Genomic DNA, 25,821 nt, shown 5'->3' with positions numbered 1-25,821 from the left:
TACCTATCTCACTGATTGCGCCGAGCCAAGTTCTGCACATGCCCAGTGAGGTGCTGATTCGTACGGCCGGCCCTTCATTTGCATGGGGTCACGGCTCATTACAATGGAGCACGCCCACTTCCTTCCCACTTGCAATAACCCCGCCTTACGCCTCGGGATTTAAGCTACGCTTGCGCAATTTTGGGCGCAAATGCGCTGTGGATACGGCACTTACGACACCAAATTAGGGCCCCGTAACTTAAATGACATAAGTTTTGAGTAACTTAATTCGCGCCGCTGTTTGTGAATCTGGCCCTATGTGTTTTTCTGTATTTAGTGTATTTGTGTAATAATACAAAAAAAGGTCTCTTGTGTAGAATCAGTGAGTTTGATAACGTCTGGTGAAAAATATTCTTATGGTGATGTCTAACAAATATCTATAAGATATTATTATTAGTTGCCATCCAGTTGGAGTCAACTCCTGCTGACTGTACTTTCGCTTTAAATTGGATGTAAACGTTAGACACGAAAAATAAACAAATTACATCCTTCTATAGTGTTTACAAACCTGAATCCAAATCACCCAGTGTGGTCCCTCTCTCATCAAAATGTTGAATAGCGATTTAGGAAGCTGAGATTTATACTAACAATGCTGTGAAAAAGTACTCATACCCCTTGAGATAATCCACATTTTGTCATGTTACAACCGAAGACTTCATTTTATTCTATTGGGATTTTGTTTGATGGACCAACACAAAGTGGCACATAACTGTGAAGTGAAAGAAAAATGATAAATGGTTTTCAATTTTTTTTTTCAAAAAAATATCTGAAAAGTGTGGCGTGCATTTTTAGTCAGCCCCCTTTACTCTGATACCCCTAACTAAAATTCAGTGGAACCAATTGCCTTCAGAAGCCCCCTATTTAGTAAACAGAGTCCACCTGTGTGTAATTTGATCTCAGTATAAATACAGCTGTTCTGTGAAGCCCTCAGAGGTTTGTTAGAGAACCTTGGTGAACAAACAGCATCATGAAGGCTAAGGAACATACCAGACAGGTCAGGGATAAAGTTGTGGAGAAGTTTAAAGTAGGGTAAGGTTATAAAAAATATCCCAAGCTTTGAACATCTCACGAAGCACCGTTCAATCTATCATCCAAAAATTAAAAGAGTATGGCACAAAAGCAAACCTACCAAGACCTGGCTGTCCACCTAAACTGACAGGTCGTACAAGGGAGCATTAATCAGAGAAGCAGTCAAGAGGCCTATGGTAACAATAAAGGAGCAGCAGAGATCCACAGCTAAGGTGGGAGAATCTGTCCACAGGACAACTATTAGTCCTGCACTCCAAAAATATGACCTTTATGGAAGAGTGGCAAGAAAAATGCCATTGTTGAAAGAAAGCCATAAGAAGTCCCATTTGCAGTTTGCAAGATGCCATGTAAGGGACACAGCAAACACGTGGAAGAAGGTGCTTTGGTCAGATGAGACCAAAATATTTTTTTTTGGCTTAAAAGCAAAATGCTATGTGTGGCAAAAAACTAACACTGCACATCACCCTGAACACTCCATCCTCCTCATGAAACATGGTGGTGGCAGCATCATATTGTGGGGGTGATTTTCTTAAGCAGGGACAGGGAAGCTGGTCAGAGTTGATGGGAAGATGGATGGAGCCAAATACAGGGCAATTTTAGAAGTAAATCGGGTAAAGTCTGCAGAAGACTTGAGACTGGGGCGCTGGTTCACCTTTCGGCAGGACAATGACCCTAAGCATACAGCCAGAGCTACGATGGAATGGTTTAGATCAAAGCATAATCATGTGTTAGAATGGCCCAGTCAAAGTCCAGACCTAAATCAAATTGAGAATCTTTGGCAAGACTTGAAAATTGCTGTTCACAGATGCTCTCCATCCAATCTGACAGAGCTTGAGCTATTTTGCAAATAAGAATGGGTGAAAAGTTTATTTTCTAGATGTGCAAAGCTGGTAGAGACACCCAAAAAGATTTTCAGCTGGAATAGCATCGAAAGGTGGTTCTATAAAGTATCGACTTAGGGGGGCAGAATACAAATGCTCACCACACTTTTCATATATTTATTTGTAAAAAAAATTGAAAACTATTTATTTTCCTTCCACTTCACAATTATGTGTCATTTTGTGTTGGTCTATCACATAAAATCCCAATAAAATACATTTATGTTTCTGGTTGTAACATGACAAAATGTGGAAAATTTCAAGGGGTATGAATACTTTTTCAAGGCACTGTATACTATAGATATTTGTTATATATCCCCATAAAATAAATAGCTTAGTTGAAGGGGTTGGCAAATACACATCTTTGCAGATGGGTGAGCAGTTATAACTCTGAAACTTCAGCATGTTTCATAACTCATGAAATAATAATAGAACAGCCAGAATATAGACATATTCACCTCCCTCGGTTAATTTGTAGCATTTGAAGCCCAAAAATCATTAACCTACCCAAAACCAGCCCAATTAATCTTCTAGGGAACTGGGCACCCGAAACCTGTTAAATTTGAAATAATTTCAAAGCTAACTTCAGGCTTTACAATAATCTGCATTTTAGCAGGCTGTGCCTATTTACTCAGAGATATGAGTACCTATAGAAAACTGTATTTGTGACATAGTCATAAACATAACAACATCCCCAAAACTACTCCTCAGATGCTTAATTGGTCATATGGCCTGTCAACACCGCTTTCATATCAGAGAAAATGCGAATGCCATGACAGTTTGACAGCTTTGGTTTTAAAACCAAACCAAGGAACACACCTAACAGGACTTTTGAGAGCCACTGTACCATTTTTGCTTATTTGCTGAAACCAGGATTTTCAAAGTATTATTAATTTTAAACTCCTTTATCGGACGGACATTTTCCATCAGAAATTCCTACCGTGTGTATGCCCCATCGGAGTAATTCCATCGGAGTTTAGATAGAGAACATGTTCTCTTTTACTCCGATGGAATTCCGTCAGAGTAAAAAAATGGCATGGAGTTCCCCCAAAAAACCACACCAGACCCCTTATCCGAGCTATATGGCTTTCCCTGTGGCATCAGAGGGGGGCGGGGTCACCGGATGATGCTGCGTCCTCAATGATAAACGTACTGTCAGAAGAACAGGAGCGTCATATAGCGGGAACTTCAATTGCAAGCGGATTGTCCGAGGAAGAAGAAGCCGGTGCAAGATGCGGACGAAAAGACCCAAGAAAGAAGCAGAGGAAGAGGATGGAGGAAGAAACCCGAATGAATGCAGAAAAGAAGAAGATGGGAGAAGAAGAATATGGAGGAAGAAACCGGAATGAATGTAGAAAAGAAGAAGATGGGAGAAGAAGAAGCGCGGAAAGAAGACATTAATAAAGGAATTGTACAATGTACCCCATTACCATTTCACACGGGGGGGCCGGGATCTGGGGGTCCCCTTTGTTAAATCTTCCAGATTCCCGATAAGCCCCCCGCCCGCAGACCCCCACAACCACCGGCCAGGGTTGTGGGGATGAGGCCCTTGTCCCCATCAACATGGGGACAAGGTGCTTTGGGGGGGACCCCAAAGCATCCTCCCTATGTTGAGGGCATGTGGCCTGGTACGGTTCAGGAGGGGGGGGGCACTCTCTCGTCCCCCCTATTTTCCTGCGGCAGGCCAGGTTGCGTGCTCGGATAAGGGGTCCGGTGTGGATTTCTGGGGGAACTCCACGCCATTTTTTTTATTTGACGGCGGGGTTCCCCTTTAATATCCATACGAGACCTGAAGGGCCTGGTAATTGAATTTAGGGGGACCCCCACATTTTTTTTTTGAGCAATGACTGTTCTCTGTATTCTTTTTAGCCATGAGTACTTTTAAATTACTTTTTTTTTCCCTTCAGAAATTACATCTTGTACAGGGACAGGTCTAAGCACGGGAAACATTCACTACTTCACAGGCATACTATACCTCCCCCCGTATGAAATTTAAAGGAATATTTCACTTTTATTGTTTCACTTTAACTACTTTCATACCATATTCTGGCACTTCTCTCCTTCATGTAAAAATTATATTTTGTTTCTGGAAAATTACTCAGGACCCCCAAACATTATATATATATATTTTTAGCAGTCACCCTAGGGAATAAAGTGACGGTCATTAAATTTTTTTATTTCCAATGGTATTTGCACAATCATTTTTCAAACGCCTTTTTTTTGCCTAAAAAATAACACAGTAAAGTTAGCCCAATTTTTAGGGATAATGTGAAAGATGATGTTACACCAAGTAAATAGATACCTAACTTGTCACACTTTAATATTGTACACACTCATGGAATGGCGCCAAACTTTGGGACTTAAAAATCTCCATAGGCGACGCTTGAATTTTTTTTACAGGTTACCAGTTAAGAGGAGGAGGTCTAGTGCTAGAATTATTGCTCTCGCTCTAATGCACGCGTCAATACCTCACATGTGTGGTTTGAACGGCGTTTACATATGTGGGTGGGACTTACATGCGCGTTCGCTTCTGAGTGCGAGCTACTAGGGACATGGGCGTTTTTTTTTTTTTACGTATTTTTTTCTAGTTTTGCATTTTTTTTTATCACTTTTATTCCTATTACAAGGAATGTAAACATTCCTTGTAATAGGAATAGTGTGTGACAGGTCCTCTTTATGGAGAGAGGCGGGGTCAATAAAACCCTACATCTGTCCTCCAGGCTGGAAAGCATGAGATCGGAAAAAAAAACACTGATCTCATGCTTTCAGCCTCAATCATGTTTGTTCAGCACAGTGGTGTAGTGCATAGCACTTTCACCTAGCAGCAAAAAGGGTCGCTGGTTCAAATCCCGCCCGTGACACCATCTTCCTGGAGTTTGCATGTTCTCCCCCCTGTGCCTCCGTGGGTTTCTTCCCACAATCTAAAAACATGCTGTAAATCGGATCCTGTCTAAATAAGCCCTAATATGCAGTAGTATATTTAGGTTTTGTGCTGCCCTAGGCCTGACTAAACTTCTGCAACTCCTGATAGAAAAATGACCCACCCCTTCCTGTCAAGGTCACACCCTGTTTTTTTATGACCCGCCCAGAAAATTTCAGGGGGACACACACACACTAGTTCTGGGGGGGGGGGGGCATTGGATTCCCTTAATTTGCATAGTTTTTCTCTCGCTTCCTGTTTGGCTATGGGGCAGGAAGTGAAGGGAAATCTCCGCAATTGGACAGGGATGGTACAAAATAAACTGACAGGGGCTATAACCCTCCCTTACTCTATCCAAAATGAAAAAAAAAAAAAGTGTTGATTCTGGTTTTACTTTAAGCACAAATTTCTGATAATTTTATTGAGAGGACTAAGAAAATATAACCATGCCAATGGGCCAGGATATGGTGTTGCTAATATGTATGAAATAAACAATTTTCTTGATTTGCAAATAAGTATCATCCCTTCCTCAGAGACCTTAGCAGCAGTACAAGCAACTTCCTGTAGGGGCGTGATGTCCTGTGTGCTGGCCACCACTTTCTGAGAACTACATATGCGCATATCCAATTTGCGGTGGTCGCGTATCTATGTGCAATTTTTAGGGAAAGTGATAGTAAAGCAGATGCAGATCTCCAGGATTGGACTAACAAATGTTTCTAGTGAAAGGCAACTGGCGTTTTCTATTAAACAAGGGCTAAATGGGCCATTGACATGCATCACAGTTGATCTGAGGAAAGTGTGTTTGCAAATTTAAACTAAATGAAATCTTTTCTTCTTTTTACTTGGGGCTAGAGTGCAGAGGGATTAAAAGTCTGCTCATTTTTTGGGGATGTTTGCACCCCTGATAGGGTGAAGTCACCTCCCAAATGTTGTCACTTTCTACTTCAAATTCATTCACTTCCTGTTACATAGCCAAACAGGAAATGAGGGTAAAACCTTACTAATGTCTTTTCTTGGGGACACACAGATCAATCTAAATAGTTTCCCATTATGTAAATTGCACTATAGCATTTTGCTGTGTACACCCCAAATTATTAGGGATCTTGGACTTTGGGGTCCATTTACTAAAGGCAAATCCACTTTGCACTACAAGTGGACAAGCAAGGAAGAAAAGAACAATAAATTCTTTGCTTCTACATGATTGGATGTTAAAATCATCAGTGCTTCCCCTCAGATTTGTAGCGACTACGCTTGTACTGCAGAGTGGTTTTGCCTTTACTAAACCCCAAACTACCTAATAATTTGGGGGTGTACACAACAAAGTGCTGGAGTGCAATTTTCTTAATGGGGACACTAGTTAGATTGACCTGTGTGTCCCCAAGAAAAGACATTGGTAGGGTTTTAACCTCACTTCCTGTTCAGCTGTGTGACAGGAAATGAAGCCAATTTTAAGAAAAGGGACACAAAGCCCAACCCAAAAAACACAAGCAGGGGTTCTAACACTCACTTGGTTTCCCTCAAACACCCACAATTAGAATAGGATTGTGCTTTAAAAGACAGTCTGGACATACAAGATATTAACTCTGCAGGGTGCCCAAACTTTTGCAGAAGCCATTTTGTTGCTTTCTGAAATTTTGAAAGTGTAAATGATGGAAATAAAATCTAACTTTTTTTGACATATTATAAGAATGTCTAATCTGTAATTTGATGCCTTTGAGATTTTTCCATCTTTCCTTGGCTTCGTTATGCACATCAATACAAATTTTTACCTGGGGTGCCCAAACTTTCGATCCCCGCTGTACAACTCAAGAGGGGGGGGGCGCTCGCTCGTCCCCACCCCCATTTCTGTCCGGCCAGGCGGCGTGCTTGCCGTTTTTTCAGCGTAGGTGTTCCCTCTTACAATCCATACCAAACCTAAGGGCCTGGTATGTTCCTGAAGGGGAACCCACGCCGTTTTTTATTTTTTTTATTTGGCACGAAAGTTCCCCTTCATGGTCAGCGTAAGCTAAAAAAGATTCGGTCATTCACATGCGCCGCTTCAAGCCACGCAAAGGCAGCTACGCCGCTTGATAGGCGTGCCTGAATGTCTGAAATTACATCGGCTCGTTTTTACAAAAGTCACTTTCACTTTCAATTCGGCCCGTAAATGTTATACAAACACATGTCACTACACTTCCCCACATCATCCCACACCCACCCCTAATAAACTCACTCCCAAACACATTTTATTTACATTTTAGGAATCATGGAGCAAAGGCATAGTAAATCAGCCCCTTTGTGATGATCCAGAAGCAGCAGAAAGAGTGTTTCTGGAATAAGAACTCTGGAGGGAAAATCTACTTGCACTTTCACTATGGTCCTTATCATTTAATTCCATAAAGTATTTTTAACACCTTGGTGCCGAGCACACGCAAATATGCATCCCCTCGGGGGCCGGTCCTTGGTCCCAAAGGGCCACATATTTGCATGCAATTGAGCCCGCAGTGCTGTCTCACTGACCGGCGGCTCACATAAAGCTCCCGATCAGTACTTGTGATCTGGAGTTTTCTAATCATGTGACCACCATGACACCTAATTACGGCACTCACATGGTGACAAGCCCTGCCTGGCATCCCAGCATTCCAACCCCCTAAGGGCCAGGGGAAGCTGGCGCCAACGGAGTTAATGTCTTTAGGGCACCCCTGGCATGCCAGGATGTGTTTTGTTATCCTTGTAGCATTTGGAAAATAATATTTCTTTTTACAATAGTTGCAAATTGCAAACTTTATGCCGGGAAAAGCCGACTAGCGAGGACGTAAGAGAATGCGACAAACGCGCGTACCTTCGTGGATCGCCGTAAACAGCCAATTAGCATACCCGACGCGGAAAACGACGCGAACTCCACCCAGCGGGCGCTGAAGTATTACACCTACGATCCGAAGGCGTACGAAGCCGTACGCCTGTCGGATCGAAGCCAGAAGCCGTCGTATCTTGGTTTGAGAATTCAAACTAAAGATACGACGCGGCAAATTTGAAAGTACGCCGGCGTATCAGAAGATACTCCGGCGTACTTTTTCTGTGAATCTGGCCCAAGGCTGTGATGGTGGAGAACATTAATAGGAATAATTTAAAGGTTAGAAAAAAGCTAAACGAATTTGTCAGACAAAATTACCCTCTTACCTGTCAATTAAAGCCTGAGAGGGCAGAAACGATTATCTACCGTATCCCAACAATCAGCCAACTGGAGGACGTACAGTTTGCCCAACTGTAGGCAAACTAAACAGGATTTGCTATTCTTCAGCTGAGAGAACTTGCAATAATTTAATAATTTACATAAAGTATCAGAAATCTTTCATTAGGGTCTTCATGTTAGATAGTTTGAATACCATGTCATAGATGTTATTTATCATTGTAAAAGAACATTCCACATTTTTCTTTCTCCAATTTTTCAGGAAACAAAAAAAAAAAAACGGCTTTGAAAAAAATAGATTTGTTTTATTTTTTCACTATTTTTTTTTTTTCCCCAGGCCTTCCCATCTTTAGTCAAGTCCAGTGTGTGTGGGACTAGGGAGAGAAGGAGCCCTTCTTATCCCTAAAACTCTCTGGCATAGAGTTCTGATGGATATTGCAGCATATACAACATTAGTGGAAAGCTTCCCTGCCTTTGATGACATCACCAGTGACCTAATTCGACATGTTTCGAACAGTAGACACTGTTCTTTGTCAAAGAGGGATCACTGGCTGTGGGAAAGCTGCTAATAAATGCTCCTATCCCCATCCCCCAAACTGATTAATTATTACTGCTGCCAGCTGGAAGATTTCTAGGCTGGAACCACACAAATGTAAAAAGGTGCAGGATCACTAAAATCCAGTTCAATAAATACTGACACAAGTGAATTAATCCATGTATATAATCCCACTAAAATAAAATAGATCATCACTAATGCCAACATTTGATCATATAAAGCTAAGATGATTTTTATTATTAAAAAAGTCCTATCTAATAAACACCTAAAAAATAATATAACCACTATAAATTAGATTTATAGAAGCAGTCACTAAATAAAAAATAGCAGTTCTGCATGACTAATAAGTCAGAAGGATATAACTGAGTCTAAGGAAATATATATACACACACAGTTGTGCTCAAGAGTTTACATACCCTGGAAGAAATTACATATTTTTTGACATTGATATTAAAAATATGACTGATCATGCCAAAATGTCTTTAATTTAAGGACAGTGATCATATGAAGCCATTTATTAATCACATAGTTGCTTGGCTCCTTTTTAACCACTTGCCGACCGCTACACGCAGATGTACGTCAACACAATGGCAAGGGCAGGAAAAAGGGCGTCCCTTAAAATTTGCCGCTGCGTGCATCGCGAGTGTTCTCGCTGGTCCCAGGAACTCGATGTTCCCGGGCGGCGCACGATTGCGGTCGGCAAACAAGGCATTCACCTATTCTGCCTAGTGACATGTCACTGATGGCTGTTCTCCCGTGATTGGGAACGGTCATCAGTGACATGTCACTCGTAGCTATACCCCCTTACAGTAAGAATCACTCCGTAGTACCGACTTAACCCCTATAGCGCCACCTAATGGTTAACCCCTTCACTGCCAGTGTCATTTTTACAGTAACAGTGCATTTTTATAGCACTGATCGCTGTAAAAATTACAATGGTCCCAAAAATGTGTCAAAAGTGTCCGATGTCTCTGCCATAAAGTCGCAGTCACAATAAAAGACGCAGATTGCCGCCATTACCAGTAAAAAAAAATAATAATAAAAATGCCATAAAACTATCCCCTATTTTGTAGATGTTATAACTTTTGCGCAAACCAATCAATAAACGCTTATTGCGATTTTTTTTTACCAAAAATATGTAGAAGAATACGTATCGGCCTGGTGAATATGAAAAAAGTGTAGCGCTTATTTTTGTGCATAAGTCAGTTGACAACACATGTCAAATGTTGCAAACATACATATACATGAAATCTTAATTTCAGTGACACCAAGCGACTAAGTGTGATACGTGAAAAAAATAAATACAAATATAACAAATAAATCAGAACGAAGCAGTCCTCAATTGTGACCAAACACAAACAACAGTCCAAAAGTGTAAAAAAAAATGCAAGGTTGAAATTAAGAATTCCACATGGATATGACCAACTTTGTGAAAGGATAGAGACACCACCACCAATATATGGAGGAGGCTTATCAGATGGTGTTGACTTGGTGAGGTATATACCACCCAAGTCAAAACAGGCTTTTATAATCAAGATGTATCCAGCTGGTCTGGAATCCACATATCAGTTGGCACCGCAAATTCCAATAAACACCAGGAATTGTAAAATACATGTAGTCTTGTTGGAGCCAGAGATACGGTAACCACATAGCATGCGTAATGGGAAAAAAAATCACATAGTGTGATACCGTACAAGGTAGTATTTATTGAAAAGATTAAAAATGAACACTCACATTTGGAAGAACGTCATAGGCATATCACAAAGTGCAAGAGCGATGTGTGTGAATGGGTCCACCCGATGCGTTTCAACTAAACAGTCATCATCTGGGGTGTGGACCCCCACAACACCGCTATTTATAGATTGAATGACCCCAGCTGGAGTGACCATGACTCCAGAAATGACATCACTTCCTGTTGGTAGACAGGAAGTGGTGGCTGTTATTTTAAAACGTCCCATTTCGGTTCAAAAAGTCTTACCAATAGAATAGAATAATATTGCCAACAAATATTAGATGAATAGGCAATATAAACATGGCCAGAACTTCTATATCAGCCAAATAGAACGAGAAGCGCCATCCAAGCCTCTCTATGAAGACAAGGCTGGATGACATCACTTCCGCTCTAAACAGGAACATTGGAAAAGGATCCCCAAGCCTCACTATCAAAGCGAGGCATGGTGAAATCACTGCACCAAGTATTAGCCAAAACTGAGGAAAAATATATATTATAAATTATATATTTTTTGGGGATATTTATTATAGCAAAAAGTCAAAAATATTGATTTTTTTTCAAAATGGTCGCTCTATTTTTGTTTATAGCGCACAAAATAAAAACCGCAGAAGTGATCAAATACCACCAAAAAAAGCTCTATTTGTGGAAAAAAAAGGACGTCAATTTTGTTTGAGAGCCGCGTCGCACAACCGCACAATTGTCAGTTAAAGCGACGCAGTGCCGAATCGCAAAAAGTGGCCTGGTCTTTAATGACACTGGCTGGAAAGGGGTTAAACATCTAGAGCGATCAAAGGTTTAATTGTGTGCCTAACGAGTGTTTTTGTGTAAACAGTGTGCGGCTTTTACTAAGGGATGTGCTGGATTTTTTTCCCCGCTATGAAGGGGGAAAAAAACAGCACATCCCTGCTGACAGGACAGAGCTTTCAATTGTTTACATATGCTCCTTGAGATCAGTGGGTGAAGATGGTCATCCATTGCCCAGCACCCGCTGACCGGCTTCTGCTGTGAGCAATCACTGCAGAATTGGCACATCGGCGTATATAAACACACTATTCTGCACAGAATGGCTGCCCTGTAGCAGTAAATCTATAGGGCGGGTCGGCAAGCTGATAATGTTACAAAAATTGATTCTTAATTTACCAAAAATTAAGCTCCTCAGGGGTCTCATTATCAATGTTTTTATCTAAGATTCATCTGATATGAAAAAAAAATTAAATGTTGGATAATAGTTGTGTGAATCTTAAAGCGGGAGTTCACCCATTTCTAAAAAAAATTTTTTTCTTCCCCTAGATTCCTGCTCGTTCGGTCTAGGGGAATCGGCTATTTGTATTAAAATATGAGCCGTACTTACCCGTTTTCGAGCTGCATCTTCTTCCGTCGCTTCCGGGTATGGGTCTTCGGGAGCGGGCGTTCCTTCTTGATTGACATTCTTCCGAGAGGCTTCCGACGGTCGCATCCATCGCGTCACTCGTAGCCGAAAGAAGCCGAACGTCGGTGCGGCTCTATACTGCGCCTGCGCACCGACGTTCGGCTTCTTTCGGAAAATCGTGACGCGATGGATGCGACCGTCGGAAGCCTCTCGGAAGACTGTCAACCAAGAAGGAACGCCCATTCCCGAAGCCCATACCCGGAAGCGACGGAAGAAGATGCAGCTCGAAAACGGGTAAGTACTGCACATATTTTAATACAAATAGCCGATTCCCCTAGAGAAAACGAGCAGGAAGCTAAGGGGAAAAAGTGCCCTCTAAGGGTGAACCCCCGCTTTAAGTGAAAACATTAATGAATAGACCCTTTTAATGCTATATCAATATTTCAAATTAGGAAACTAAAAAAGTGCAGTTTAATAAAACAAGAAGTCTACCGTGTAATGTATACTTGCAGATTTGCAGACTATAAGAAACAACACTTCCCCCCTCCGATAACCCCTTCTCTCCCACTTTATCCCCCCCTCCACACCCTTCTTTCCTCCCGTCCTTGTTCTTCTTACCCTTCACTCCCAAAATAATATTTCAGACGTTGATTTATCATATTTAAACATTTTTACTCAACTACTTCAAATTATGCCACATTATACTGTAAACCGACATGTGTTTTTTTTTTTCTGTACAAGACCACTGTATTTACTGTAATGTACCGTATATGTCATTTGTCCACTTTGATTATCTCCCAATAAATACCTTGATTGAGAAAAAAAAAAAACAACACTCTAGCAATAATTTATTCACAGATATGATAAACTTGTGCTGTATACTTTTTCATCCCGTGGGGCGGAACTACGCACAGCATACTATTTTGTGCTTGCTGAATAACCTATGACTGCACAGAGTCTACATGAACAGTTCATACATTATTTCTCATAAACATATTTATTGCTTTGCTAAATTGCTTCATGTAGCGGTTTCACCTTGAATTACCCAAAATGCTTGTCTAACAGCCTACCAGTCAACAACTTGTACATTTTAAACATTTGCTTCTAATTAACTTAGGTCCAAAGGATAAATAACCCATCTGTTGTATGTCTAATGTGAGCTCATCTTCCAACTTAATAAAAAAAAACGAGTTTAAATACACAACACATGTTCAAAAATGTAATAAAACGAACACAGAAGTTTTTAACCATGCAAATTAATTAAATTATTAAAATCTTAAACTTAAATATGTTAATACAAAAGACAGGATAGTGCTCCAATTTAAAACATAAAAAATGAAAAAATGATCGGACAAATGAATCATGGGTATAAAATCACCAAAAGAAATTAGGCAACCTACGTTTTTTCTCCCTTTGACTTTATGACCCTGTATTTTCATAAAGTGGATTAAGTTCACAAATGAAGAGATACACAAAGCAAGTAAGGCCTCGTACACACGATAGGTTAACCAGAGGACAACGGTCTGATGGACCGTTTTCATCGGTCAAAACCGATCGTGCGTGGTCCCCATAGGTTATTTAACCATCGGTTAAAAAAAAGCCAACTTGCTTTAAATTTAACCGATGGATTCCTAACCGATAGGACAAAACCGATCGTTAGTAGGCACGACCATCGGTTAAAAAAGTTTTATGTCACCCCGTTCAGACACGATCGTTTTTTTTAACCGATGGTGTGTAGGCGCGACGGACCATGAGTCAGCTTCATCTGTTAACCGCTGAAAACGGTCCATCGGTCTGTTCTCATCGGATGGACCGATCGTGTGTACGCGGCTTTAGCCTTTAAGAGAAAACTGGATGAAAGGAGAAATGCAATAATGCAGTGAATAGCACATTAGCATGTACAATGCCTTGAAAAACTATTCGTACTCCTTGAAATGTTCCACATTTTGTCATGTTACAACCAAAAACGTAAATGTATTTTATTGGGAATTTATGTGATAGACCAACACAAAGTGAAAATGATAAATGGTTTTCAAATTTTTTTACAAATAAATATCAGGGATATAAATATCATGTTGTGGAGAACTTTAAAGCAGGGTTAGGTTATAAAAAAAATATCCCAGGCTTTGAACATCTCACGGAGCACCATTCAATCTATCATCTGAAAATGGAAAGAGTATGGCACAACTGCAAACCTACCAAGACATGGCTGTCCACCTAAACTGACAGGCAGGAGAGCATAAATCAGAGAAGCAGCCAAGAGGTCAATGGTAACTCTGGAGGAGCTGCAGAGATCCACAGCTTAGGTAGGAGAATCTGTCCACAGGACAACTATTAGTCGTTCACTTCACAAATCTGGCCTTTATGGAAGAGTGGCAAGAAGAAAGCCATTGTTTAAAGAAGGCTATAAGTAGTCCCGTTTGCAGTTTGCGAGAAGCCATGTGGGGGACACAGCAAACATGTGAAAGAAAAAAAACTAACACTGCACATAGCCCTGAACACATCTTACCCACTGTGAAACATGGTGGTGGCAGCATTATGATGTGGGGATGCTTTTCTTCAGCATGGACAGGGAGTTGATGGGAAGATAGATGGATGGATGGATGGATGGATGGAGTCAAATACAGAGAAATCTTAGAAGAAAACCTGTTAGAATCTGCAAAAGATTTAAATCTGGGGCAGAGGTTAACCTTACAGCAGGACAATGGCCCTAAACATACAGCCAGAGCTACAATGTAATGGTTTAGACAAAGAATATTAATGTGTTAGAATGGCCCAGTCAAACTGCAGACCTAAATCCAATTTATAATCTGTGGCAGGACTTGAAAATTGCTGTTTACAGATGCTCTTCATCCAATCTGACAAAGCTTGAGATATTTTGCAAAGAATGGGTAAAAATGTCACTCTCTAGATGTGCAAAGCTGGTAGAGACATTCCCAAAAAAACTTGCAGCTGTAATTGCAGAGAAAGGTGGTTCTACAAAGTGTCGACTCAGGGAGGGAGGGGCTGAATACAAATGCATGACACACTTTTCAGATATTTATTTGTAAAAAAAAAATTAAAACCATTTATCATTTTCCTTCCACTTCACAACTATGTACCACTTTGCGTTGCTCTATCACATAAATTACCAATAAAAAAAATGTACGTTTTTGGTTGTAACATGACAAACTGTGGAAAATTTCAAGGGGTATGACATTTTTTTCAAGGCACTGTACATGTTCAGGACCTAAATTAATTCTGCAAAACTGATGTGGTAACCAACATAAAGTTAGTATTCTGCCTATGTACAGGAACACAATAGTTCTACAATGTAATTTTTATAAAAGCAAAATGCTCAACTGGCACATTCAGCATCATACAAATATAAAGCTTATAGATAAGGCCTTTCATTTCTATGCATGTTACAAATGAAAGTTTGAAAATAGTAGTTGTCCTAAAATTAAAAAAAAATACATTCATACATAATAGTGATACATTTGTAGTTTTGTGATTACTTACACATCAACGCTCTCTGACTATTTCAGATAAATTGAATAATACAGTATAAAATTAGATAAACTAACTCACAAACTATTTAAAAAAATGCAATATCTAAGTGCAGAAATGCAGTGGCTCGCTATTTTTATGGGTTATTGATTTATATTTAGCATAGGTATTTCACATAATACATGTAATGCTCAAAAAAACGATTTGAACTTCTAAATCATTTCTGATACCTTTCTATATGCCATATAGCAATACCAAATTACAATTGTCAAAATGGCTACCTTTCCTAAGAAAGCCAAACTATTTTTTGACTTTGCCATTTTTGTCTTACCTTTTTGCTAGCCATGTTCCTAAAATAAAAAAATACATTCATACGTAATAGTGATACATTTGTAGTTTTGTGATTACTTACACATGACCACTCTCTGACTGATCCAGATAAATTAAATAATACAGTATACATTTAGATAAACTAACTTACAAACTGAAATACAACACAAACTGATTTGCCATTTTGGTCTCACCTTTTTGCTTGCCATGTTGAACTGTGTCCTGGTTTGTTACATCATGGTCTGGTCCCTCACATCCTAAGACCTCTCATTTGAAGAATAGAGTCTAACCTCATTGATGCCAGCACACAAACATGCTAATTACAGATTATCCCAGGTCACTAATCTTCCTTTGACCATCTGTCATTGTAGCAAAAAAGAACATGGAGTAGGAGGAGGAGCAAGACATAGCAGTAGGCTATCATAATTATCACTATTGGATTACACATCTATATTTTGAGAATAATGAAGACCTTGAACAAAGTAGGATCCGTTTTTTGCATGGTGTATCACACTTAGACGTGTGTTTTAGTGGAACATTTTAAACCTCTTTGAAGTCACTCCAAAGATAATCAGATATGATATAAACATTTACTTCATGTACTAATAAAATCAACTCCAATATGACCAGCTTAACCCCAGGGCAGTGAGTTCCACTTGATATCAACCAGGGTCCAATGTTAATCTAGAATAGGTTAATTGATTCTCTTTAGATAATCAATTGTTAGAAATATGAAAAAGTATTACAAGTATTAACACAAGTTTCAGTAATGCACAGTTTAATTACCACGATTTCATTATAATCCCAATATAGTATAATATGGTATATAACAATTTTAATAAACATCTTTGCAGTCATATTGTACTGTGTTAGCCATTGATTAATACAGAAAGTAGTAAGAGTTTATGTGATACGCTTTATTGGCTAATGGAAGTTATTAAAGATGCAAACTTTCAAGATTCTTTAGATCCCTTTGTTAGGCTTTATATGTTTTGGTAAAAAACCTGATGAAGGGATCTAAAGAATCCCAAAGGATTGCATCTTCAATAGCTTAGCCAATAATGCCTCGTACACACGGTCGGACTTTCCGCGAAAAAAAGTCAGACTGGCTTTTTTTCTCAGAAAGTCCGGCCGTGTGTAGCCTCAATCTGACTTTTTTCTCGGAAGTCTGACGGACCTAAGATAGAGAGAACCTGTTCTATTTCTTTCTGTCGGACTTCTGACGGACTCACGGCGGACTTTTGCATGGTCAAACGTCCGACCGTGTGTATGAGGCATAAGGATTATCACTTAAATTCTAAACTTTCTGCAATTGATATGTTTCATACTCAATTTAACCTTGAATCTAATATATTAAAAAGAACAAATGTTTTTTGTGCTGTAGGCATCCTACATCTGCATAATAAAATGATAGCCCAATATGGTTTTTCACCAGGGAGAGTAATGAAAGCAACTACATTTTCCAACCAAATTTTCAGGCAAAGTTGCTGCAGGCTACCCAGCCTTTACAACCAATGCATTACCTGTTTGTTGATATGCAGGTTCATACTTGTGTCTTGCTGAACTTCTTATCAAACTGCAAATCTACCAGAGATGGTCCATTTGATTTAAAAACAAATAGGCTTTCTGCAGTCTCTAATTATATGAAACGTTCAGAATGCTCCTTGTAGCCAGATACCACCCATATTTAAATAAAAAGGATACAGCACTACCCACAAAAATGAATTAAATAAAGGAAAAAAAAAATCTAATCTAATCAAATATAGCCACGTAAGTCCATATACTAAATCGGGGGTCAGCAACCTGTAGATCGCGGACAGAAGACTGGTAGATCGCGGTCTGGGCTTGCTGACCCGGCATCCCAGAGCATCAAATATAGTGCAATACAGAAGGACTACTTGTAAAGTTGAAGGTGTAGTAGGGAGGAAGATCCGCATAAGACGATGTCTCCTCTGTAGTGCTGGCCCTATTTACTTGAATGGGTCGTGATTGGCAGGCGATAGCATGCACCAAAAGCAACAGGGGCTTAATTCCTGCTGCAGCATGTGTACACCTTTGGCTGCTGCCTCAGCAGCTAAAGGGGGTAGGGATTGGGGCAGTAAAACCGCAACTTAAAGGGGTTGTAAACCTACGTGTTTTTTCACCTTAATGCATTAAGGTGAAAAAACACCTTGCAGTGTCCGGGTCCCCCAGCCCCCCCCCCCGTTTTACTTACCTGAGCCCCAAATTTCTGTGGGCGTGTCCCCGCCATCCTTCTCTCCACAGAGTCCCTGCTTAGATTGTATAGATTGATAGCAGTGCAGCCATTGGCTCCCGCTGCGGTCAATCAAATCTAATGACGCAGGGGCGGGGCCGAGTCATACACTCGGCGTCTACGGATGCCGAATGTATGACTCAGGAGCTCGCCCGCAAGGTAACCCCCCTCGGGACAGAGCTTTCTAGAGGGGGTTATCTAATGTAGGGAGGAGCCGCGGGAGCCGCCGTGGGACCCCAGAACAGGTAGCTTGGGGACACTCTGTGCAAAACTAACTGCACAGCGGAGGTAAGTATGTCATATTTGTTATTAAAAAAAAAAAAAGTATCACTTTAACCGCAGGATGCAAGTACTGCTGCTTATCTAAAAATCAATCTGAGTGTGTTTGACAAGTGGAGGAGATGTGTGCAATGCACACGATTGCGACACAGTAGTACGGCAATTACAGATTTAAAACTGGTGTGGAGATACAACACTGTGCCTGGTGATCTTTGACTTCTCCCATGTTGTTCAGATAGATCTCCACCTCTCTAAGGTTGCCTACCCCTGCACTATATAGTGTTTGAGTAATGACTTCCATAAAAGTGAAAAATCACACTGGCAATCATCACATCCAATGTGGTAAAGTGCCTGCACTTCACACCCTTAACACTACACACCAGTGGCTTAACTTACTCACCATATTTATTTAACCACTTCTTTTAAAAATGGTCAAACAGAGCATGGTAAAACTGCTCATATACACATGAATTGCATAGTCCTTAGGATCTTTCCACCCACTCCCATTCAGGAAAGACAGTCCCATTCAGGAAAGTAAAAAAAAAAAAAAGAGAGAAGGTTCATAGTGTAAAACAATCTGTTTAGTTAAATCCATGTAAAACAATCCATCAGTATTCAAAGTAAAGTGCTCACCCCAGCACTGGGAATCTGACAGATTTTAAATAAAGGGCCACACCATGACAGCTCCCTGCTATGTGTGCAGCCACTGCTCTCAATGTGCTGACTCCGCAGTACTTAAGCTTCCATTCTTTCCTGAATGAGATTGTGTGGGCAGATCTTAAGACCAAGGACAGTATTTTGATTTTATTAATTCCCATGTATTTGAGCATTTTCACCCTGCTCTGTTTGACCATCTTTCAAATAAGTGGTCAATAGATCTAGTGAGTGAGTTGACCCACTGGGGTGTAATGGGAATTTTATTTAATTCATTTAATTAATTTATTTTTGTGGGTAATGCTGTATGCTTTTTATATAATTGTATTCTAAAATACTTTGTGATGCTTATACAGAAGCTTGGTCTAGAGGGTTGTTTAGATAGGAGTGCAGTTTGTTTTGCTTTTGATCATGCTATCTTTGCATAGACTAGACTTGGTCTTAAGATGGAGCTTGCCAGCAGCAGTTGTTTACTCATTGCAAGAATGACAAATAGACGATAAAAATGTATCCTGGCCCGTTGGCTTTCCCAATAAAGTAGGCCACGGATTCCAATCATTCCTATGAAAAGGCAATTTTAATATGATATAATAATATCAGAAGGCTACCCATCAACTACAGTATTTCAGGAAGGTTATGCCTTCCTCATAGCACGAATGCTAAAATATTATGTTTTCAGATAGCAAGCCTAGTAAAAAAAAAAACTCTAAATATTTGTGCACAGGTATGGATAAGCACAACTTTAAAGGGAAGTATGGCCAAACTTTTTTGGCCATACATCTCTTGTGGGTCACAAGAGTGCACTTACGTTTGCTCTCCAGTGCCTGCTATTAGCTGAAATGGCAGAGCAATTCAAGGCTCTGGAAGGATCCCAACAATCTTGTCATGATTCACCCAGAGCCCTGATGCAGATGACTCCACCTCTCTGGCACTAGCTGCTCCTGGCCCCTCTCCAGCCTGACGCGCCAGTGAGTGCTGGAAGAGCAGAGTGGAGAGCGGTTACTGACAGTCACTGCTCTCTGCTCTTAGAAGACCAAGAACTAAACGATCAGTGATCATGTGAACTCTCAGCTCTTAGGCTTACAGTCAATGTGGGACAGCATAGATGGGAGTATGTAGGTTTACTGGTTTACAAACCCCAAACATCTCCTTTTAACAAAGAGTATCAGTTCACATATACAAAGCACCTAATATAGGTTTAACAATCTGGAATGAACCCCTCTGACCCAAATGCATCATTTAGGCCATGACTTACATCTCCTCATTATGAAAACATGTCTCTCAGTATAACAAAGCTATAAGATTAGGGGCTTAGATTGGTGTAAAAAAGGCCCAGAAACAAGCTTTCATCACACAGGATCCCAGTCGCAATACAGGGAGTGCAGAATTATTAGGCAAATTAGTATTTTGACCACATCATCCTCTTTATGCATGTTGTCTTACTCCAAGCTGTATAGGCTCGAAAGCCTACTACCAATTAAGCATATTAGGTGATGTGCATCTCTGTAATGAGAAGGTGTGTGGTCTAATGACATCAACACCCTATATCAGGTGTGCATAATTATTAGTCAACTTCCTTTCCTTTGGCAAAATGGGTCAAAAGAAGGACTTGACAGGCTCAGAAAAGTCAAAAATAGTGAGATATCTTGCAGAGGGATGCAGCACTCTTAAAATTGCAAAGCTTCTGAAGCGTGATCATCGAACAATCAAGCGTTTCATTCAAAATAGTCAACAGGGTCGCAAGAAGCGTGTGGGAAAAACCAAGGCGCAAAATAACTGCCCATGAACTGAGAAAAGTCAAGCGTGCAGCTGCCAAGATGCCACTTGCCACCAGTTTGGCCATATTTCAGAGCTGCAACATCACTGGAGTGCCCAAAAGCACAAGGTGTGCAATACTCAGAGACATGGCCAAGGTAAGAAAGGCTGAAAGACGACCACCACTGAACAAGACACACAAGCTGAAACGTCAAGACTGGGCCAAGAAATATCTCAAGACTTTTTCTAAGGTTTTATGGACTGATGAAATGAGAGTGAGTCTTGATGGGCCAGATGGATGGGCCTGTGGCTGGATTGGTAAAGGGCAGAGAGCTCCAGTCCGATTAAGACGCCAGCAAGGTGGAGGTGGAGTACTGGTTTGGGCTGGTATCATCAGAGATGAGCTTGTGTGGCCTTTTCGGGTTGAGGATGGAGTCAAGCTCAACTCCCAGTCCTACTGCCAGTTTCTGGAAGACACCTTCTTCAAGCAGTGGTACAGGAAGAAGTCTACATCCTTCAAGAAAAACATGATTTTCATGCAGGACAATGCTCCATCACACGCATCCAAGTACTCCACAGCGTGGCTGGCAAGAAAGGGTATAAAAGAAGAAAAACTAATGACATGGCCTCCTTGTTCACCTGATCTGAACCCCATTGAGAACCTGTGGTCCATCATCAAATGTGAGATTTACAAGGAGGGAAAACAGTACACCTCTCTGAACAGTGTCTGGGAGGCTGTGGTTGCTGCTGCACGCAATGTTGATGGTGAACAGATCAAAACACTGACAGAATCCATGGATGGCAGGCTTTTGAGTGTCCTTGCAAAGAAAGGTGGCTATATTGGTCACTGATTTGTTTTTGTTTTGTTTTTGAATGTCAGAAATGTATATTTGTGAATGTTGAGATGTTATATTGGTTTCACTGGTAAAAATAAATAATTGAAATGGGTATACATTTTTTTTTGTTAAGTTGCCTAATAATTATGCACAGTAATAGTCACCTGCACACACAGATATCACCCTAAAATAGCTAAAACTAAAAACAAACTAAAAACTACTTCCAAAAATATTCAGCTTTGATATTAATGAGTTTTTTGGGTTCATTGAGAACATGGTTGTTGTTCAATAATAAAATTAATCCTCAAAAATACTACTTGCCTAATAATTCTGCACTCCCTGTAGATATGGGGCAGATTGCAGTTACTACCTCTTTACCCCTGTTACTAAGATACTACATCTATAGTGGGAACAAAACATAAAGCCCTAATGCCTTGTACACAAGACCGGTTTTTCCATCTGGAAAGCTGCCGTGTTTTCCTTTGGCCGGGAAAACCGGCAGTGTGTATGCTCCTTAGCAGTTTTCCCAACAGGAAAACTGCGCTTAAAAAAATTAGAACATGTTCTAATTTTTCTCGCTGCGAATCGCGGCGTTTTTCCCCCCACATTTCTCCTATGGGGAAACACTGCTGTGGAGAATACACACGGCCGGTTTACCCGACCAAAGCTCTCAGGCAGTTTTCCTCTCGGGAAAACCGTCCATGTGTACACGGGGAAAAGTGACCGAGCCGGTTCTCGGTTTTCCCCTCGGGTTTCCCAGCGGTCTTTTGACCGCCGAGAAACCCGATCGTGTGTACAAGGCATCACACTTCCAAAACCTCAGCTAATTTTCTTATAAACTAGCTGAGAATTTACAAATTGCACTTTAATTTTTCCTATATCTTTTTCAGCTGCTATTTTCCCATTGGTAATCTGTACTTCAAAGCTCATGAGTTTACCATGTTAGTATTAATTTCCAGAGGCCTTGAAAATACATATAAGGTGTGTCAGTAAAAGATTATTGACCTATTTTAGTCACACTGGTGTATGCTTTACTTATTTTGGCAGAAGTTCAAAAATGTTAGCATAACAGTGTATATGCTTTACATATTCTTTAATCAGCTGCTACATTTTTCTCTGTCATCTTAAAACGATACTAAATTCTGGTTTAAATAAATAAAAAATGTATTGAAGTAGGTATTCTTAAAAGTACCATCTATTGCTCCTAACCTCCTCTAAATCTCTAATTGTTTCCTGTTAGAAGGTGGTACTTTTATTCTCTATGGTCCCATTGTATGTAGGAACGTAGCCATCCTCTCTTGGTCACTCCTGAGATCGATTAGGCACTATGAATTATGGGATATATGTTGCGCAACTGACTGCAACACATGCATACTGCTCCTTCCAAACCAAGGACAGTACAAGAAGGCAGAGAAACACATTAGACAAGGTTTTAACAAAAAAAAAATGTTACAGGGCAATTAAGTAGTGGATGGGTATGGATAATTTAGTTTTTACTATATTCTAAAAATCGCTCCTTAAAATCCTCTAATGTAGGGGGATTAGGCTGAATCCATTGAGTCAATTTGACCCTTTGTGCTCCCAAAAGACAAATAATTTCCTATCTACTAAGTGAACAGTTTTTTTCAGGATTGTGGTATACCCAGATTGGGCTCCGTAATTTGGAGATTTCAGGTCTTTGGGTGGGAAGAAATCTCCCACCCAGTGTCCAGGTCTTGTTGATGACCGCCAGGGTGTGTATCCCATGTGAAGACATGCATACGATACTGGCTGGAGACCGGGGTACTCTATTGAAAAGACAGTACTTCATGATGGAGAGATGTCATCTCCGTTGGGCTGAGAGAGTTGGGAGAGCTTAGAGAGTCTGGGAGACTGAGAGAGACTGTTAGAGCTCAGGCAACTAGTAGAGTCCAGGGGACTTAGAGATTCTGAAGGTCTCAGAGGAGTGAGGCCCTGTACACACGATCGGTCCATCCGATGAAAACGGACTGAAGGCTGAAGTCTGATGGTCTGATGTGCGTACACCCCATCAGTTTAAAAACCGATCGGGTCAGAACGCTGTGACGTAAAACACACAACGTGCTGAAAAAAACGAAGTTCAATGCTTCCAAGCATGCGTCGACTTGATTCTGAGCATGCGCGGGTTTTGAACCGATGCTTTTGTGTACTAACCATCGGTTTTGACCGATGGTCAGGCGTCCATCAATCCGATTTTAAAGCAAGTTCTAAAACTTTGGTCTGAAGGACAAAAGTCTGATGGGCCATACACACGGTAGGTTTGGACTGATGAAACTGAACTTCAGTCTGTTTTCATCGGTTTGGACTGATCGTGTGTACAAGACCTGAGAGAGCCCGGGGTGTTTGGAGAACCCCTATTTAAAGGCAAGGAGTGGGCCCATTCAGCTGGATCCTGTGACTACAGGCTGTGTGAGGCAGGAGAACTGGTGTGACGGTCTGAGGGACCAGTGACAAAAGCAATGGTGCTGCTGAAAAGGGAGGCAGGTGGCTTGGTATTTTCTTTTACCTGTTTTGCTGTTTGAAACTGAAATCTCCGTATGGGCAAGTTGTGTAAACTTATCAGTTTGTTTACTTAATAAAAGTGGCCTGGGGAGCCCTAAACTACAAGTTTGGAATGCCATGACTCATGAAAAATGCACCTACCACTGGGCTAATCCTTCCTAATATCAATATTTATATATTTTGCAGTAAATCAGTATAGTGTATATCACACAGGCCATTACAAAAAGTGACAATATCCCAACTTAAGGCCTCTTCCACACAGGCGGACTCCGTCGCTACGGAGTCCGCCTGCTCCCGCCGGCTCAGCGGGAAAAATCTCTCCATTGATCTCCACTGAGCCGGTGGATGACAAGTCCCTCTCTGCTCACTGAGCGGGGAGGGGCTTGTGCAGCGCCGCTGTCTCCTATGGGGAGGTCTGATGAAAATGGACAGCGTGTCCGTTTTCATCAGATCTCACCTAATCCGATCCACCATGGACGGATGGGGACGTATCGCCATCTGTCCGATTTTGGCAGATCGGATCAGGTCGGATGTCAGCGGACATGTCTACGCTGACATCCGACGCTCCATAGAACTGCGTGGAGCTTCCGTTCAGGTCCGCCGTCATTGTAGAAAACTAATTCACAATGAAATTACATACTACTCCACACATTATTCATACACTACCATCAACAATCAACTACACATTTGCAAAACACAGTGGGCTAGATTCAGTAAGGAGATACGACGACGTATCTCCAGATACGCAGTCGTATCTCTGAGTTGCGGCGTCATATCTATGCGCCTGATTCATAGAGTCAGTTACGCATAGATTTCCCTAAGATCCGACTGGCGTAAGTGTCTTACACCTTTGTATTTTAGGCTGCATATTTACGCTGGCCGCTAGGTGGCGCTTCCGTCGATTTACATGAGGAATATGCTAATTAGGTAGATACGCCAATCCACAAACGTACATACGCCCGGTGCTATTTTGTTACGTCGTTTACGTTAGGCTTTTTAGGCGTAAGGTTGCTCCTGCTATTATGAGGCGTACGCAATGTTAAGTATGGACGACATTTCCCCAAGTCGAATTTTGAAATTTTTACGTCGTTTGCGTAAGTCGTCCGTGAATGGGGCTGGACGTAATTTACGTTCACGTCGAAACCAATACATCCTTGCGGCGTACTTTGGAGCAATGCACACTGGGATATGTACACGGACGGCGCATGCGCCATTCGTAAAAAACTTCAATCACGTCGGGTCACCACCCATTTACATAAAACACGCCCCCCTCATCCTCATTTGAATTAGGCGCGCTTACGCCGGCCCCATTTACGCTATGCCGCCGTAACTTAGGAGGCAAGTGCTTTGTGAATACAGCACTTGCCTCACTTACTTACAGCGGCGTAGCGTAAATATGATACGCTACGCCGCCGTAACAATGCGCCAATCTACCTGAATCTAGCCCAGTTAATTTACCACCATTAACATTTCCATTCAAAAACATGAAACCAAATGGTAATATAAATCTGAATGACCACTTTCATTTCATTCCTGCATTAAAAGCTTTAATAGCCCTAGGAAAAAAAACTCTCCTTAAATCTTTTAGTCCTGGCTTTATCACTCCTGGATGGCAATAACTCAAAAAAATGACAGCCAAGATGGATCTGCTCTCTCATTATGTTTTCTGCCCTGCAAAGGCAGCAAATATTATAGATTTCATCAAGAGAAACAAGTTCACACCCTACAATTTTCTGTGCTGTTTAAACCTTTCTCTTTAAAGCGGATGTGCCACTAAAAGAAAATATAAAAAAATATTAAAAGCCAGCAGCTACAAATACTGCAGCTGCTGACTTTTAATATAAGGACACTTGCCTGTCCTGGGGTCCAGCGCCGTCCGCAGCAGAGGACGAGCGATCGCTCGTCACTCTGCTGCTCCCCCCGCCATCCTCAGTGAGGGAATCAGCTCCAGCTTCACTACCTGGTTCCCTACGGCGCATGCGCGAGTTGCGCTGCACCGCTGATTGGCTCCT

The 25,821-nt window shown here is 41.0% G+C and overlaps 1 long non-coding RNA gene across 1 annotated transcript in view; it reads right to left on the bottom strand.

Annotated features, from left to right (window-relative positions):
* Nucleotides 1-15,901, bottom strand: part of LOC120927229 — a 51,275-nt gene extending 35,374 nt beyond the window's left edge. Inside the window, exon 1 of the long non-coding RNA XR_005747056.1 lies at nucleotides 15,706-15,901. This is a non-coding gene — a long non-coding RNA (uncharacterized LOC120927229). The remainder of the gene's footprint in view (nucleotides 1-15,705) is intronic.
* Between the last annotated feature and the right edge of the window lie 9,920 nt (nucleotides 15,902-25,821).

This window comes from Rana temporaria, chromosome 2 (genome assembly GCF_905171775.1).
Source record: "Rana temporaria chromosome 2, aRanTem1.1, whole genome shotgun sequence".
Classification (NCBI taxonomy): domain Eukaryota; kingdom Metazoa; phylum Chordata; class Amphibia; order Anura; family Ranidae; genus Rana; species Rana temporaria.
This window is presented reverse-complemented; position numbering and strand designations above follow the sequence as displayed.